Source organism: Agrilus planipennis, unplaced genomic scaffold (assembly GCF_000699045.2).
Source record: "Agrilus planipennis isolate EAB-ADULT unplaced genomic scaffold, Apla_2.0 scaffold293, whole genome shotgun sequence".
NCBI classification, from domain to species: Eukaryota; Metazoa; Arthropoda; class Insecta; order Coleoptera; family Buprestidae; genus Agrilus; species Agrilus planipennis.
Genome location: NW_020440484.1, coordinates 243,541 through 258,871, shown reverse-complemented (window position 1 = coordinate 258,871; position 15,331 = coordinate 243,541). Strand labels below are relative to the sequence as shown.

Genomic DNA, 15,331 nt, shown 5'->3' with positions numbered 1-15,331 from the left:
ATGGAAAAAGTTGAGGACTTAGCATACGGAAAGTTCCCAAGGAGATTGTAAGTCTCCTATATACACTAGACCACAACTGTGCCCCAAATTAATTTGACACAGTAATTTCTGTAGATTATAAGTAAAATAAAAAACTGGATAACTGAATTTACTATTGGATTTAATAAACTTTAGAATTTGAATTACAACAACGAAATACAAAAAGGGAATATTGATAAAGACAAGATGTTGTGCGTTCGACAAGGGTCGCTACCCGAATGCTATTAGTAATGGCAACAACATTTGTTCCTCGTAACCAGCACATGCATACACATAAACAAGACATCTGAAATGTACGTAAACCTAGGAATTTCCCGTGGTCGAAACTACCGCCCGACCGGATGGAACCGGACAAAAGACTCATAAACCCTAGCCCGATCGGTCAATTTTATGACCTGCCTACGTGCAAAATGCGATGTTATAATTCTCAGAAAGCTGGTTACAAGAATCGAATGAATGCTGTCTTTTTCCTATACTAATACCGACTATTATTTGTCGGTTTATTTGAAATAACTTAAAATATATGAAAAAATATATAAATGAAATTATTGCGACAAACCAATAGCTCTACGTTTAGTCTGCCTCGCCAGGATAATGCTCCAATTTAAGCCACCGAGTAACGAACGGTGTATTGGAATTCCGGTATCCGAGTACAATAATTCTACAACACACCCTGCACCGCCAGCCATAACAGACTCAGGGCTATGCTGTACGAGAAATGTGGAAATTGAGGTTAAATTAAACACCTTTGAATGTATTAAATTTTTTATGCTATACAAGGAATTTCATTGCCGATTTGATGTATTTCATATATTCATTGAAATTTTTTTAAGCAAATTTTACACTATTTCTAAATCCTACAACAAAATCGTAGATATTACCCTCAAACACTAGATCTTCAGGTATTATTAAAGATTATATTACAGTTTTGTCCTTGGTATATCCTTTAGGAGTCATTTTAGTCTCAAACATATTTCACATGTCAGTGTTCTCAATCAATTTCCGGAATAAAAAATGAGGATTCCCATTGAAAATTTTTATATTGCTTTGATGCTTTGGGGTCCCCACTGTATGATTTTAAACTTTAAATTTCATTAAAAAATTGAAAATATTAAAAATTGTGGAGAGCTATCTAACCCTATGTATATTTTATGTTTATAATCCACAAATGTTCTGAACATCATTCGCTCTGATAGTAGGTCCTATATGATTACATTGACTTAGGGTACCCTGAAGAACAATTCGATGCCTCCAACCTCAAAATATCAGAAATATTACACATAAAAATGTAGTTAACTGACATAACTTACGTTAGAGCTGTTGTACCATTTAAATAGATGGATATCTACTTGCTGAACTGAATCCATGTGAACTTTGTTGAGCATATTGAATTCCGGTAAATGTAGCATTATACTACAGATGGCGTTTACCGTGCTATTTGTAGGATTTCATAAAACGCGCTGTGTTAAGGCAGCAGGTAGAGTTGGCCTGTGTTCTGTCGAAATTGTTTGCGACTCGCTGATGAGATCCAATAAGATCGTAATCGCGATCCGCGTCTGGCAGTTTCGACAGAATACTGACCAGTTCGAATTTTTTTGTTCGATTTTGGTAACGTGCCTATCACGTAGTGGTGAGCTACGCCGTGGATTCAGTTCAGCAAGTAAATAACCATCTATTTAAATGGAGTTTGTTGAGCATATTGAATTCTACTAAATGCAGCACTATACTACAGATGGCGTTTACCGCGCCATTTGTAGGATTTCATGTAGCCAGAAAGTTAGCAAGAAACTGTTGTTTACCGTGAGTCATTCTAATCATAAGTAAATCCAAAAATGTTTCAATAAGCCGCACAAATGTGACTTAAGATTCTCGTAGGAAACAGTTTCCTACACAATTTGAATTCACAAGGGACTTTTGACCGTGGGGAAACTAAGTAATGTTCTATGTGAGGGCTTAGCTTAAGAGGAAAAGCTAAGCAAAAAGTTTAAATGTATCACGACACTGTTTACGATTTGCATATCTTTAGAAAAGTCGGTGAAGTATAAATTTTCCCGTAGTCGTTACGGTACGATTTATATGGGACTGCGTCTTTTTAATACCGGAAGGTTTTACGATTTCCTTCGTATTTGGAACTCATCCAACTTAATACTTCAATTCCTATATTAAAGAGAATTTCTCCTTTGTTGCTACGGTAAACAGATAGGTACCCATAAAAAGGAGTTTATTACTAAGCTGATGTCTAAAAATAAGCGCAGCAATCTCGTCCTAAACTATTGCGAATTTCTTAGCAGGTGTACTAGTTTTGCACATCATCGGTAAAACAGAAAAATAATGATCAAAATTAGAGCTTTGCGTGATTATTATATTTCAACCATATTCTTAAACTACAGTTGCAAAAAGGTAATATTTGTAAATTAGAAGCTTATTGGTTATAATGGGTAATCTCTGAAACTAATCATCTTGTTAAATTTCACAGGCAGATATTCGAGAACTTACTATTGCAAGGGGAATATCTGCACACGCGTTAAATTGATAAGGCGTGTTGCTTAATTCTGGGGTGGAAGGTAGAATAATGTAATTCTTGCAGCGAAGTCGACTTATTAGGTATATATTTACAGAGTATCTCCAAACGAAAGATTAAGAATAACTGTACAAGTGCTACTTCAAGTGCTTGTTCTCATTCAAGTGCTTCGTTGGAAGTCCTTGGTCACTTCTTATATCTAAACTTAAAACTAGGAGCAAATGCCAAGGGTGTGGCGAATGTCACCATTGGTGATTAACCCTTTGAAACATTTTCGTGAATACTTACAAGACGGGCCTTTCAAACTCAAAATATTGCAAGAGAGGGATGTTCATAAAGGTGAAAAAGCTACATCAAAAAATCAACAAACGGCACTTTCTAACTGTTAAACCCATAAAATAAACACCCCATAATAAAAATGAAACTATATTGGGGTTCGCAAAGGATCCTTCCTGAACCGTTACCTCTATAAACTATTTAACCATTGAAATGATGTATCTAGACATCCTCGAAGGATCTACTATCAAATAAACACAACGCCGCCTTGTGAATTTGCAAAACATTCTAAAAATTTTATACAGGAACTTTATCACCTGCACCAAGAAGAGCGGGCTCTGAATACATCTTATTTCAAAAATTCGCCAATACTTAGAATGGACTTTCAGGTTTTTCCATAAGTTCGATCCAAATATCTCTGACTTTAAGTTGCATTTATCAGTTATTGTTGCTATCGTTATTTCTTTATCTTGTTTTATTTTCTTTATCCTCTCCGCATACCAAACAGAGGAGTCTAAAGTGGTGGCTCCGAGGTAATTCGAGTGTGAAACGGTACGATTGTTATTTAGCGTTAAAATTTGTTTTATTTTATATTGTTGTTTTTGGTGACTATGGCGCAACCCACTAATGAGCCTAGCATGTAAAGTGCACCACAGTCGGTACCTGGTCAGAGAAATTCTAAAATGACCTTCCTAATGTTTCATTGCGTCGATTCGGAACTGTGTTCTCCACAAATCGAGATAGATTTCGCGAGTGCCGGCATATCATCAAACATAAAAAAGTCCGAAACAACTCATAAAGGGTGTTCTTGAAACAAGAAGCAACCTTGAAGGAGGTGACAGGACACTATAAAATAAGAAAATTTAGTAAATGTTTATAGGTTCGAAAGTTCACCATTTTCAAGAAAAACGTGGTTGAAAATACAGGTAAATCTAATTCCGAGCCTTCAAAGAAATGCGACAATGCAACGCTACATTCAATTATCTAGTAACCTAGAGCATCACTGTTGTATTTCTTTTGAATTTTTTTTTGCTTATGTACTGTTTACTATTTGTTAGATTAGATCAAGAGTGATTCAAAATGTTTATGTTACAGTCAACTGGGGTTTTTTTCTTTTAATGTTGAAACCTTGATGTATATAGTAAGTCGATGGTAGGTCAGTTTGTCCCTGTTAAGGTAACGATCAAATTATATCTACAGTTATCGCAAGATACACCCTACACATACACGATGGGTTCTCTCATGTGACAGTGTGATAAATGCTAAAGGAGCAGTTGCTACATTCTTATCATTTACAGCAAATACAAGCCTCGTAGGAAACTGATACTCAGCTGCTAGTTCTCTTCGACGAGAAATTATTGCAGCGCCCAATTGTTTATGGATAAATGTTGTTTCAATAAATAATGACAGTAGGTATTGGTGTAACTGCCCAACTTCTTTGCTCGATTCATAAATAATATTGGTAGACGTCCCGTTGCCTGTCATTTAGAACGGCTTTCAAATTTGCTCACATGCTGAGGTGCATTTTACATAGTGCTACATACTATCAACAATGAAAAAATGTTGTTATTAATTCATTTATACCATTGTAGGCATCTAAATATTGTATGTAGGAGTAGTTTTGTTGATATTTATTTTAGCCGATCGACTAGCGGTATTGTTTACGTTCTCCAACGTTGTAGTTTTTGGGCCCTTATCTCAACTTATTTCAGAAACAATCTGTATACCTCTATGTTAGAGTTTATTCACAAAGGAGGCAAAGCTACGGAGCTAGTAATATAATCTTTTTTTAAAATAAGCGAAAAGGTCGCATATTTTTTTAGAGCCATTCTGAAGTTGGTTCCTTTTAGATTTCTTAATTCTAGACAACTATTTCTAAATGTTACTAAATACAATTGCTTTGTGCAATATTTCTGAACATCCCTTTCCCGATTTTGGTTGTCTCGAGACAATCGCGCCTTCCTCTCCTCTACGAGGGTGGATTGATAAGTTTCCGGCCTGACCAAGAAAAACAAGGTTTTTAAAAATTTTTTTTTTTTATTTCTCAACATAATCTCCTCCAAGGCTGATACATTTCTCATAGCGGTGTTCCAGTCTATTAATGCCATCTCTATAGACTGATTCGTCAAGCTCCTCAAAATAACCATTTACAGCTTCGATTACTTCTTCATTGTCCGCAAATCTCTTACCGCCAAGCCATTTTTTGAGATTAGGGAACAGAAAATAGTCACTCGGGGCTAGGTCTGGAGAGTAAGGAGGGTGCGGCATCAATTCAAACTTTAGATCGTTGATTTTAGCCGTCGCAACGATTGACGTGTGCGCTGGTGCGTTATCGTGATGAAACAAGATTTTTTTCTTCGCCAGATGAGGTCGTTTAATTTTCACCTCGTGGCTCAAACGTTGCAATAAGTCTGCGTAGTATTGACCAGTGATAGTATTACCCTTTGCAAGGTAATCAATGTATATAATACCTCTTGCATCCCAAAAAACAGTAGCCATAACCTTGTTCGCCGAAAAAATTGTTTTTGCCTTCTTTGGAGTTGGTTCCCCTGGTCCAATCCACTGTTTAGACTGTTCTTTGGTTTCAGGAGTGTAGTGGTGGACCCACGTTTCGTCAACGGTTACGAATCGACGCAAAAATTCGCTTGGATTACGCTTATACAATGACAAATTTGCGGTAGAAATGTTTTTTCGAATCAATTTTTGGTCGACTGTTAGCAAACGCGGCACCCATCTTGCACAGAGCTTTTCCATATGCAAATGTTGGTGCAAAATATGTTGCACACGTTCATATGACATCTTACAGGTCTCAGCTATCTCACGCACTTTCAATCTGCGGTCTCCCAGCACTATTTGATGAATTTTTTCGATCATATCTGGAGTTGTGACCTCAACGGGGCGTCCTGAGCGAGGCCCATCAGAGGTGCTCACACGACCCTTTTTAAACTCGGAAACCCACTGCTTAACGGTTGAATATGACGGGGAGGATGTCCCCAGTGTTGAGTCCATCTCTTTTTTAATTTCCTTCGGCGTTAACCCCTTCAAATAAAAGTATTTGATGACAGCACGATTTTCCTGCTTTTCCATTTTTACGAAAACCACAGAGGCGTCTTGTTCAGCGTGCTGTCAAACCTACACTAGCAAGGAGATCGGGCTGAAACTATAGCTACAAGCTATCCAAGGATGGTACTATAGAATGTCACCTCAAGGTAGGCCTAGTGGCGTCATCTCTTGGTTAGGCCGGAAACTTATCAATCCACCCTCGTATATGTCACTGCCATTCACCGTTGTCGTCCGTCCTTTCTGACCGGAGACAAAAACCCTATAAAACGATATCAGGTCGTAATCAGGCTGAAGTTATAAAATTTGTCATCTTTGATATCATTCAGATATAAAAACATATATCGGAGAACTGTTCAATAAACGCACATAACGACTACATAGTGAACACAGTGAAAAATATAGCTACAGATATGGACAAGTATGACAAAGACAATCAACACAACCCCAAATAAGACAAAATACAACAAACCATGGTACAACAAAGATTGTCAGGATATGAAAAAAGACACAAAACGAAAATACAAAAATTAGTCCAAATCAAACAAATCGGAAGATGCAAACAAGGAGAAACTACGTGAAATCAACTAAAGACAAAAGAGAGAGTATATTGTTGATATTCAATCCGACATAAAGAGGAAACAATTAATATTATAAAAAAATTTAAAGTTAAAGAAATCAACTGATCTTAACGAGATAACAAATGAGTTTTACAATACTGTATCTCCAAAATGGATAGAATTTATCGTAACTTTATTCAACAAATTTACAGCCGCGGAAATTCTAGGCTGCTAATCTCGCAAAACCGAAAAGACCATTCTCCACCACATTTATATATTTTAAAAAAGAATTTGATTAAAGGAACCGTACCCTACATTGGCAAAAACTCTTTAATGAAGGAATAAGTGCCCAACACATCAAGGTCTTATAGAGTTTCTATCCCAACACCAAACTGAAAGTCAGAATAAATATAAATGAAAAGACACCAAGCATCAATATCACCAAAGGAGTCCTTCAGAGAGACTCACTCAGCCCTATTCTCTTTTCTATTTTTATTTATGATATTGATACATATTTTACAACTGACGGTCATAAAGGTTTAAACGAGAAGATGTAATTTATAAATACTATTGCCAGATGATGTTGTTCTCAAGGCCAACGATATAATTGATATGCAACACAAGGTAAATATCCTAGAAAGTTGCAATGAGAACGACTTAAAGGTGAATACGAAAAAAAAAACACAAGCAATAATGTTCACAAAAGAGAGACACAAGAGAAAGTTTAAATTAATAAAATACAAAAATTAGTTTCTTGGAAAAGCCAATAACTTTATATATCTTTGCATAAAGTTCTCAAGCTCTGGACTTTTTAACACAGAAACAAAAGGCCGATCGGCAAAAAGGCGAGTTGCTGTAGCATCGATCTGGGTCCCTATGATTGGAGCAAAATTGGGAGTCCAAAATTAAACTTTTTGATACGATTGTTGAAGCTACTTTGTTATACGGATCAGCAATCTGAGGACTCAACCACCTAGTAGAAATTGATAAAGTTGAAACAAACTTCTTCAATACATTACTAAGGTTACCAAGCTGCACACCGAAGAACATGATCAATCTGGATATTGGAACAACAAGACTTAGCTTAGAAACAATCAAAAGAGCAATGAAGTATTAGATAAAATTATTAGAGACGAACGAAAACTGAAGATCCAAAAGCTTTTTACCAAAATATAGTTAAACTGGATCTATATTTGGTTAATAGCACAAAATTCAACTGGTGCTCCCAGATAAAAGGATTTTGACTAAATTGGATTTACAGTTCTTATAGAATAACGATGATTCCCAAACAGTTAAGGATCACTATCACACAATAGCAAATAGGTTTATCGAAAGCACATTTCATGAAGATGTCACCAAGGTTTTGATTTCAAACTACAGCTAATTATACAAATTTATAAAAACAATACACGAACCAAAATGTGAATAATATTCTTACGCTTCAGCTACCTTTGCCTTACATAAGACTTAAATATAAGGAAGCCCTGTTGAAATACTAAATATTAAAATTTTGATAGGATAAGTATACAATGATAAGTTAAGCTACTTAAATATAAAGTAATGTTAGATAAATTATCACATTAAGTAAGACATTGTAACAGAATCAATCTTTAATTCAATCAAGACTGCTACTACTACTACATTTTAAAAGGTAAAATGGTGGTTGAGGTAATATAAAGGCATTTTGAAGGCAAATTGCAAATATTCATATATACATTTATATTAGCACAACAGCGAGATTTCCTACAAGCTACAGATAAATAAGGTTTATAATTTTTGGATTTAGGTATGATATTAAACACAACCTTCGCCAAAATTCTCATCACAAATAATACACTTACTTAATTTATCATGAACCTTTAATTTAAGGAGAAATAATTTCCTTTTTCTGCGTTGCTTGTTTGTGGAATTCAGACACCTTGTGGAAGCATCCGGAATTTTTTGATTCACTAGCAATTTTTTTCCTTTTATGAAATTTAAAATAGTGGAATTTTCAACTTACCATGTCATTTACCCTCACGAATTGCCTACGATACATTAATTCATTGTATTACCTGTAGGAAACCCTCACTAATAACGTGGCCTGCTTTGTTTGAAGTAATTCATTCTTTGTTGGCGGCGCTGTCAAGGTAAGTAATCGAGTGTAATTTATACCGCTGCTTTCTCTGCAATTCTTACTCTCATTTACAACCGCCTTTCCATTAAAGAAATGACTACTTGCACAGTAGGAAATCTTGTTGTCATTATTTCCTTTCCACATCTACCATTCTTTTTTTGGTCTTGGAAAACAAACAAAAATTACTCATTAAACTGGCTGGCAAATTTAAAATATACAACAAAAACGTTATTTCACAGCAAGAAAGGAATAGCTTTCTGCTTTGTGAGATTCAATTTCATTAGTCAAAATGTTCCCCCAAAAACATTTATTATATACTAACTAGAGACAACCCGCTCCACTTGGTTTACATTCCCACCTGTTCTAAACAAGCGCTTGGTGGTCGATTCGGAAATCCAAACAAACATCAGACTGAAAGAATCTCATAAATTATAGATTTTAAAGATATTTTAGAACACTTGGGTTGAAATATATGAAAATGCCCCAATTTAGCGTTATAAACCAGTTCCATTAGGTATTCAAACGTAATAGTTCTTGAGCAATTCAAAACGGTTTCGATTCACTCGGCCCAGTTCACATTAAAATATTCTAATTGAGGACAATCTTGGATAGGTATTCTTAGCTGAGGATCACCCTAGGAATATTAACCAAAATTCTAGTAGATATATTCCCATTTAATTTATGTGAGTATTTTGTGGTTGGTGGTCAACCTCTAAACTTATACATACACCAGACCGGACTAGTCTCTAACGATACTAACGTTAAAGCGTGTCATAAATAAAATATCGGAAGCATTGTTTTTGAAAGGACGTCTCTTTTTTATTTAATAACTTGTTGGCAAACTTAAATTTTATGGAATCGACGGTATGGTAGTTCCTCTCGAGAGGTAATTCCACCATATAGAGTTCCGCAGGGTAATCACATTGGGCTTCTACTCTTTCTCGTTTATATCAGTGATTTACTGATATAAACATTCACTAAACACTTTAAAACGCTGCTCATCATCCGAGTGTCTTTAGACCTATCTCACAAGAAACGCATGTTCATCTTATTCTCTGGGGTACGCTCTGATATTGATATGTAGGTATATTTACTAAATGACTATCGACTTTCCAGGGACATCTAGATATCAGGTCTTTATGTAATATTTATTTAGAGTGTAGTAGCAATGGTAAGACTTGAGTTTATTAAGTTTGTGACCCGGAAATTATTTCATGGGAAGTATTTTATATTTCTATAATGCCTTGGACCATGCCCAACAACAAATTAGGTGGTGCCCAACACTTATTTTTGAAGCATTTAAATTTTGAGAAAATCTAAACTCCCATGGAAAGATTGTCCGGTGGCTATTCTGAGACTTGCTGTCCGGTCTTTCATGATTACTTTGACCGACATCAGAACGGGGAGGAGACTGTTGTACGACTAAATTACGTTTTAAACTATTCCCAGACTTAGGAATAAGTGGAATTGTATTACAAAAAAACAGAAATTTGGTATCATGCTTGTTACTTACTGCGCACATCCAAAACATCAAACGGTGAAGCAAACTATTTGTATTGACATGACCTTTCTCCGCTATATTTATTTGTGGTCTTCTTAAATGTGAATTATTCAGAAACGTAAATTACTTAAATACATTATGACGTCATAAACACGTTCATTGCATATTCTTTTCCTAGATAAGGCTCTATAAATAATTTACGAAATATTCCAAAGGTTTGATCCTATGAAACTAAACAACCACAAATAGCCGGAGAACGGAAGAACCCTAATAAAATCAAAAACATACATTATTCATCTTTATCATTGATTCCCCGCAAGCAGATCGTCATATATTGCACATAACAGACTATAACAGGCGTACTTAAATTGAAACCCAGCTCATAAACTTCTTTTATGACAAAGAAGATCGCCGAATACAAAGTGATTTTACGGAAATTTGGTAGGTTCGAATGTTATTGATTTTATTCTTTTCAACGTAATGATGGCAATAAATTTGGAATAAGTTAGTACGAAAGTGTTATCGTGAATGGCAGACTACAAGAATAAAATGCCTACATATCATATCGTTTCTTCAAGATGTCTGATGTATATACATATTTTTTAAAATAAATCCGTTACGATTAAAGTTTACAAATTTATTAAGTTTTATTGGAACTACTACGTTTCGTTTCAAAGGTTGCCCCGGAGTTAATGAATACAACATACGAGGTCTGCTCAAAAAGGGTCGCGAATTTTGAATTTACGCGGATTATATATTTTCGATTTTTTTTTTGGTATTATATCGGTACATATTGTCACGCAGTGAAATTTTAATGAAATTCAAAAAACCATTTTAGACATTAAAACATATTTCAAAATTAATTAAATATTTTATAATTATAACGTTGCTATTCTTTTCAAATTCATAGAACGGATATTGAGTTCATTCACTTGCAAAGTAAGCATATTTAGCAGCACATAGCAACGAGGCAGCAGGTCAAAACAATTACCCATTTTGCAAGCGGAATTTGACGCTAGTTCGATAGCTCGGGTCATTAGGAAAATTATTAAGTCATCAATAAGGATTTCGTCGTTTTTTGTCATTAGATCAGCAAGACCAGAGAAACTTCTGGAACCAGTGAATGACCCATGTTGAACTGTGGTCAAAAAATCACTGGTTCNAATTGATATGCAACACAAGGTAAATATCCTAGAAAGTTGCAATGAGAACGACTTAAAGGTGAATACGAAAAAAAAAACACAAGCAATAATGTTCACAAAAGAGAGACACAAGAGAAAGTTTAAATTAATAAAATACAAAAATTAGTTTCTTGGAAAAGCCAATAACTTTATATATCTTTGCATAAAGTTCTCAAGCTCTGGACTTTTTAACACAGAAACAAAAGGCCGATCGGCAAAAAGGCGAGTTGCTGTAGCATCGATCTGGGTCCCTATGATTGGAGCAAAATTGGGAGTCCAAAATTAAACTTTTTGATACGATTGTTGAAGCTACTTTGTTATACGGATCAGCAATCTGAGGACTCAACCACCTAGTAGAAATTGATAAAGTTGAAACAAACTTCTTCAATACATTACTAAGGTTACCAAGCTGCACACCGAAGAACATGATCAATCTGGATATTGGAACAACAAGACTTAGCTTAGAAACAATCAAAAGAGCAATGAAGTATTAGATAAAATTATTAGAGACGAACGAAAACTGAAGATCCAAAAGCTTTTTACCAAAATATAGTTAAACTGGATCTATATTTGGTTAATAGCACAAAATTCAACTGGTGCTCCCAGATAAAAGGATTTTGACTAAATTGGATTTACAGTTCTTATAGAATAACGATGATTCCCAAACAGTTAAGGATCACTATCACACAATAGCAAATAGGTTTATCGAAAGCACATTTCATGAAGATGTCACCAAGGTTTTGATTTCAAACTACAGCTAATTATACAAATTTATAAAAACAATACACGAACCAAAATGTGAATAATATTCTTACGCTTCAGCTACCTTTGCCTTACATAAGACTTAAATATAAGGAAGCCCTGTTGAAATACTAAATATTAAAATTTTGATAGGATAAGTATACAATGATAAGTTAAGCTACTTAAATATAAAGTAATGTTAGATAAATTATCACATTAAGTAAGACATTGTAACAGAATCAATCTTTAATTCAATCAAGACTGCTACTACTACTACATTTTAAAAGGTAAAATGGTGGTTGAGGTAATATAAAGGCATTTTGAAGGCAAATTGCAAATATTCATATATACATTTATATTAGCACAACAGCGAGATTTCCTACAAGCTACAGATAAATAAGGTTTATAATTTTTGGATTTAGGTATGATATTAAACACAACCTTCGCCAAAATTCTCATCACAAATAATACACTTACTTAATTTATCATGAACCTTTAATTTAAGGAGAAATAATTTCCTTTTTCTGCGTTGCTTGTTTGTGGAATTCAGACACCTTGTGGAAGCATCCGGAATTTTTTGATTCACTAGCAATTTTTTTCCTTTTATGAAATTTAAAATAGTGGAATTTTCAACTTACCATGTCATTTACCCTCACGAATTGCCTACGATACATTAATTCATTGTATTACCTGTAGGAAACCCTCACTAATAACGTGGCCTGCTTTGTTTGAAGTAATTCATTCTTTGTTGGCGGCGCTGTCAAGGTAAGTAATCGAGTGTAATTTATACCGCTGCTTTCTCTGCAATTCTTACTCTCATTTACAACCGCCTTTCCATTAAAGAAATGACTACTTGCACAGTAGGAAATCTTGTTGTCATTATTTCCTTTCCACATCTACCATTCTTTTTTTGGTCTTGGAAAACAAACAAAAATTACTCATTAAACTGGCTGGCAAATTTAAAATATACAACAAAAACGTTATTTCACAGCAAGAAAGGAATAGCTTTCTGCTTTGTGAGATTCAATTTCATTAGTCAAAATGTTCCCCCAAAAACATTTATTATATACTAACTAGAGACAACCCGCTCCACTTGGTTTACATTCCCACCTGTTCTAAACAAGCGCTTGGTGGTCGATTCGGAAATCCAAACAAACATCAGACTGAAAGAATCTCATAAATTATAGATTTTAAAGATATTTTAGAACACTTGGGTTGAAATATATGAAAATGCCCCAATTTAGCGTTATAAACCAGTTCCATTAGGTATTCAAACGTAATAGTTCTTGAGCAATTCAAAACGGTTTCGATTCACTCGGCCCAGTTCACATTAAAATATTCTAATTGAGGACAATCTTGGATAGGTATTCTTAGCTGAGGATCACCCTAGGAATATTAACCAAAATTCTAGTAGATATATTCCCATTTAATTTATGTGAGTATTTTGTGGTTGGTGGTCAACCTCTAAACTTATACATACACCAGACCGGACTAGTCTCTAACGATACTAACGTTAAAGCGTGTCATAAATAAAATATCGGAAGCATTGTTTTTGAAAGGACGTCTCTTTTTTATTTAATAACTTGTTGGCAAACTTAAATTTTATGGAATCGACGGTATGGTAGTTCCTCTCGAGAGGTAATTCCACCATATAGAGTTCCGCAGGGTAATCACATTGGGCTTCTACTCTTTCTCGTTTATATCAGTGATTTACTGATATAAACATTCACTAAACACTTTAAAACGCTGCTCATCATCCGAGTGTCTTTAGACCTATCTCACAAGAAACGCATGTTCATCTTATTCTCTGGGGTACGCTCTGATATTGATATGTAGGTATATTTACTAAATGACTATCGACTTTCCAGGGACATCTAGATATCAGGTCTTTATGTAATATTTATTTAGAGTGTAGTAGCAATGGTAAGACTTGAGTTTATTAAGTTTGTGACCCGGAAATTATTTCATGGGAAGTATTTTATATTTCTATAATGCCTTGGACCATGCCCAACAACAAATTAGGTGGTGCCCAACACTTATTTTTGAAGCATTTAAATTTTGAGAAAATCTAAACTCCCATGGAAAGATTGTCCGGTGGCTATTCTGAGACTTGCTGTCCGGTCTTTCATGATTACTTTGACCGACATCAGAACGGGGAGGAGACTGTTGTACGACTAAATTACGTTTTAAACTATTCCCAGACTTAGGAATAAGTGGAATTGTATTACAAAAAAACAGAAATTTGGTATCATGCTTGTTACTTACTGCGCACATCCAAAACATCAAACGGTGAAGCAAACTATTTGTATTGACATGACCTTTCTCCGCTATATTTATTTGTGGTCTTCTTAAATGTGAATTATTCAGAAACGTAAATTACTTAAATACATTATGACGTCATAAACACGTTCATTGCATATTCTTTTCCTAGATAAGGCTCTATAAATAATTTACGAAATATTCCAAAGGTTTGATCCTATGAAACTAAACAACCACAAATAGCCGGAGAACGGAAGAACCCTAATAAAATCAAAAACATACATTATTCATCTTTATCATTGATTCCCCGCAAGCAGATCGTCATATATTGCACATAACAGACTATAACAGGCGTACTTAAATTGAAACCCAGCTCATAAACTTCTTTTATGACAAAGAAGATCGCCGAATACAAAGTGATTTTACGGAAATTTGGTAGGTTCGAATGTTATTGATTTTATTCTTTTCAACGTAATGATGGCAATAAATTTGGAATAAGTTAGTACGAAAGTGTTATCGTGAATGGCAGACTACAAGAATAAAATGCCTACATATCATATCGTTTCTTCAAGATGTCTGATGTATATACATATTTTTTAAAATAAATCCGTTACGATTAAAGTTTACAAATTTATTAAGTTTTATTGGAACTACTACGTTTCGTTTCAAAGGTTGCCCCGGAGTTAATGAATACAACATACGAGGTCTGCTCAAAAAGGGTCGCGAATTTTGAATTTACGCGGATTATATATTTTCGATTTTTTTTTTGGTATTATATCGGTACATATTGTCACGCAGTGAAATTTTAATGAAATTCAAAAAACCATTTTAGACATTAAAACATATTTCAAAATTAATTAAATATTTTATAATTATAACGTTGCTATTCTTTTCAAATTCATAAAACGGATATCGAGTTCATTCACTTGCAAAATAAGCATATTTGGCATTACACAGCAACGAGGCAGCAAGTGAAAACAATTATCTATTTTACAAGCGGAATTTGACGCTAGTTCGATAGCTCTGGTCATTAGGAAAATTATTGAACTTCGCGAAGTCATCAATAAGGACTTCGTC

General features: G+C 34.6%; 1 protein-coding gene across 1 annotated transcript in view; it reads right to left on the bottom strand.

Annotated features, from left to right (window-relative positions):
• The window catches only part of LOC108741778, a 31,828-nt gene that overhangs the window by 2,280 nt on the left and 14,217 nt on the right, over positions 1-15,331 (bottom strand). The window lies entirely within an intron of this gene.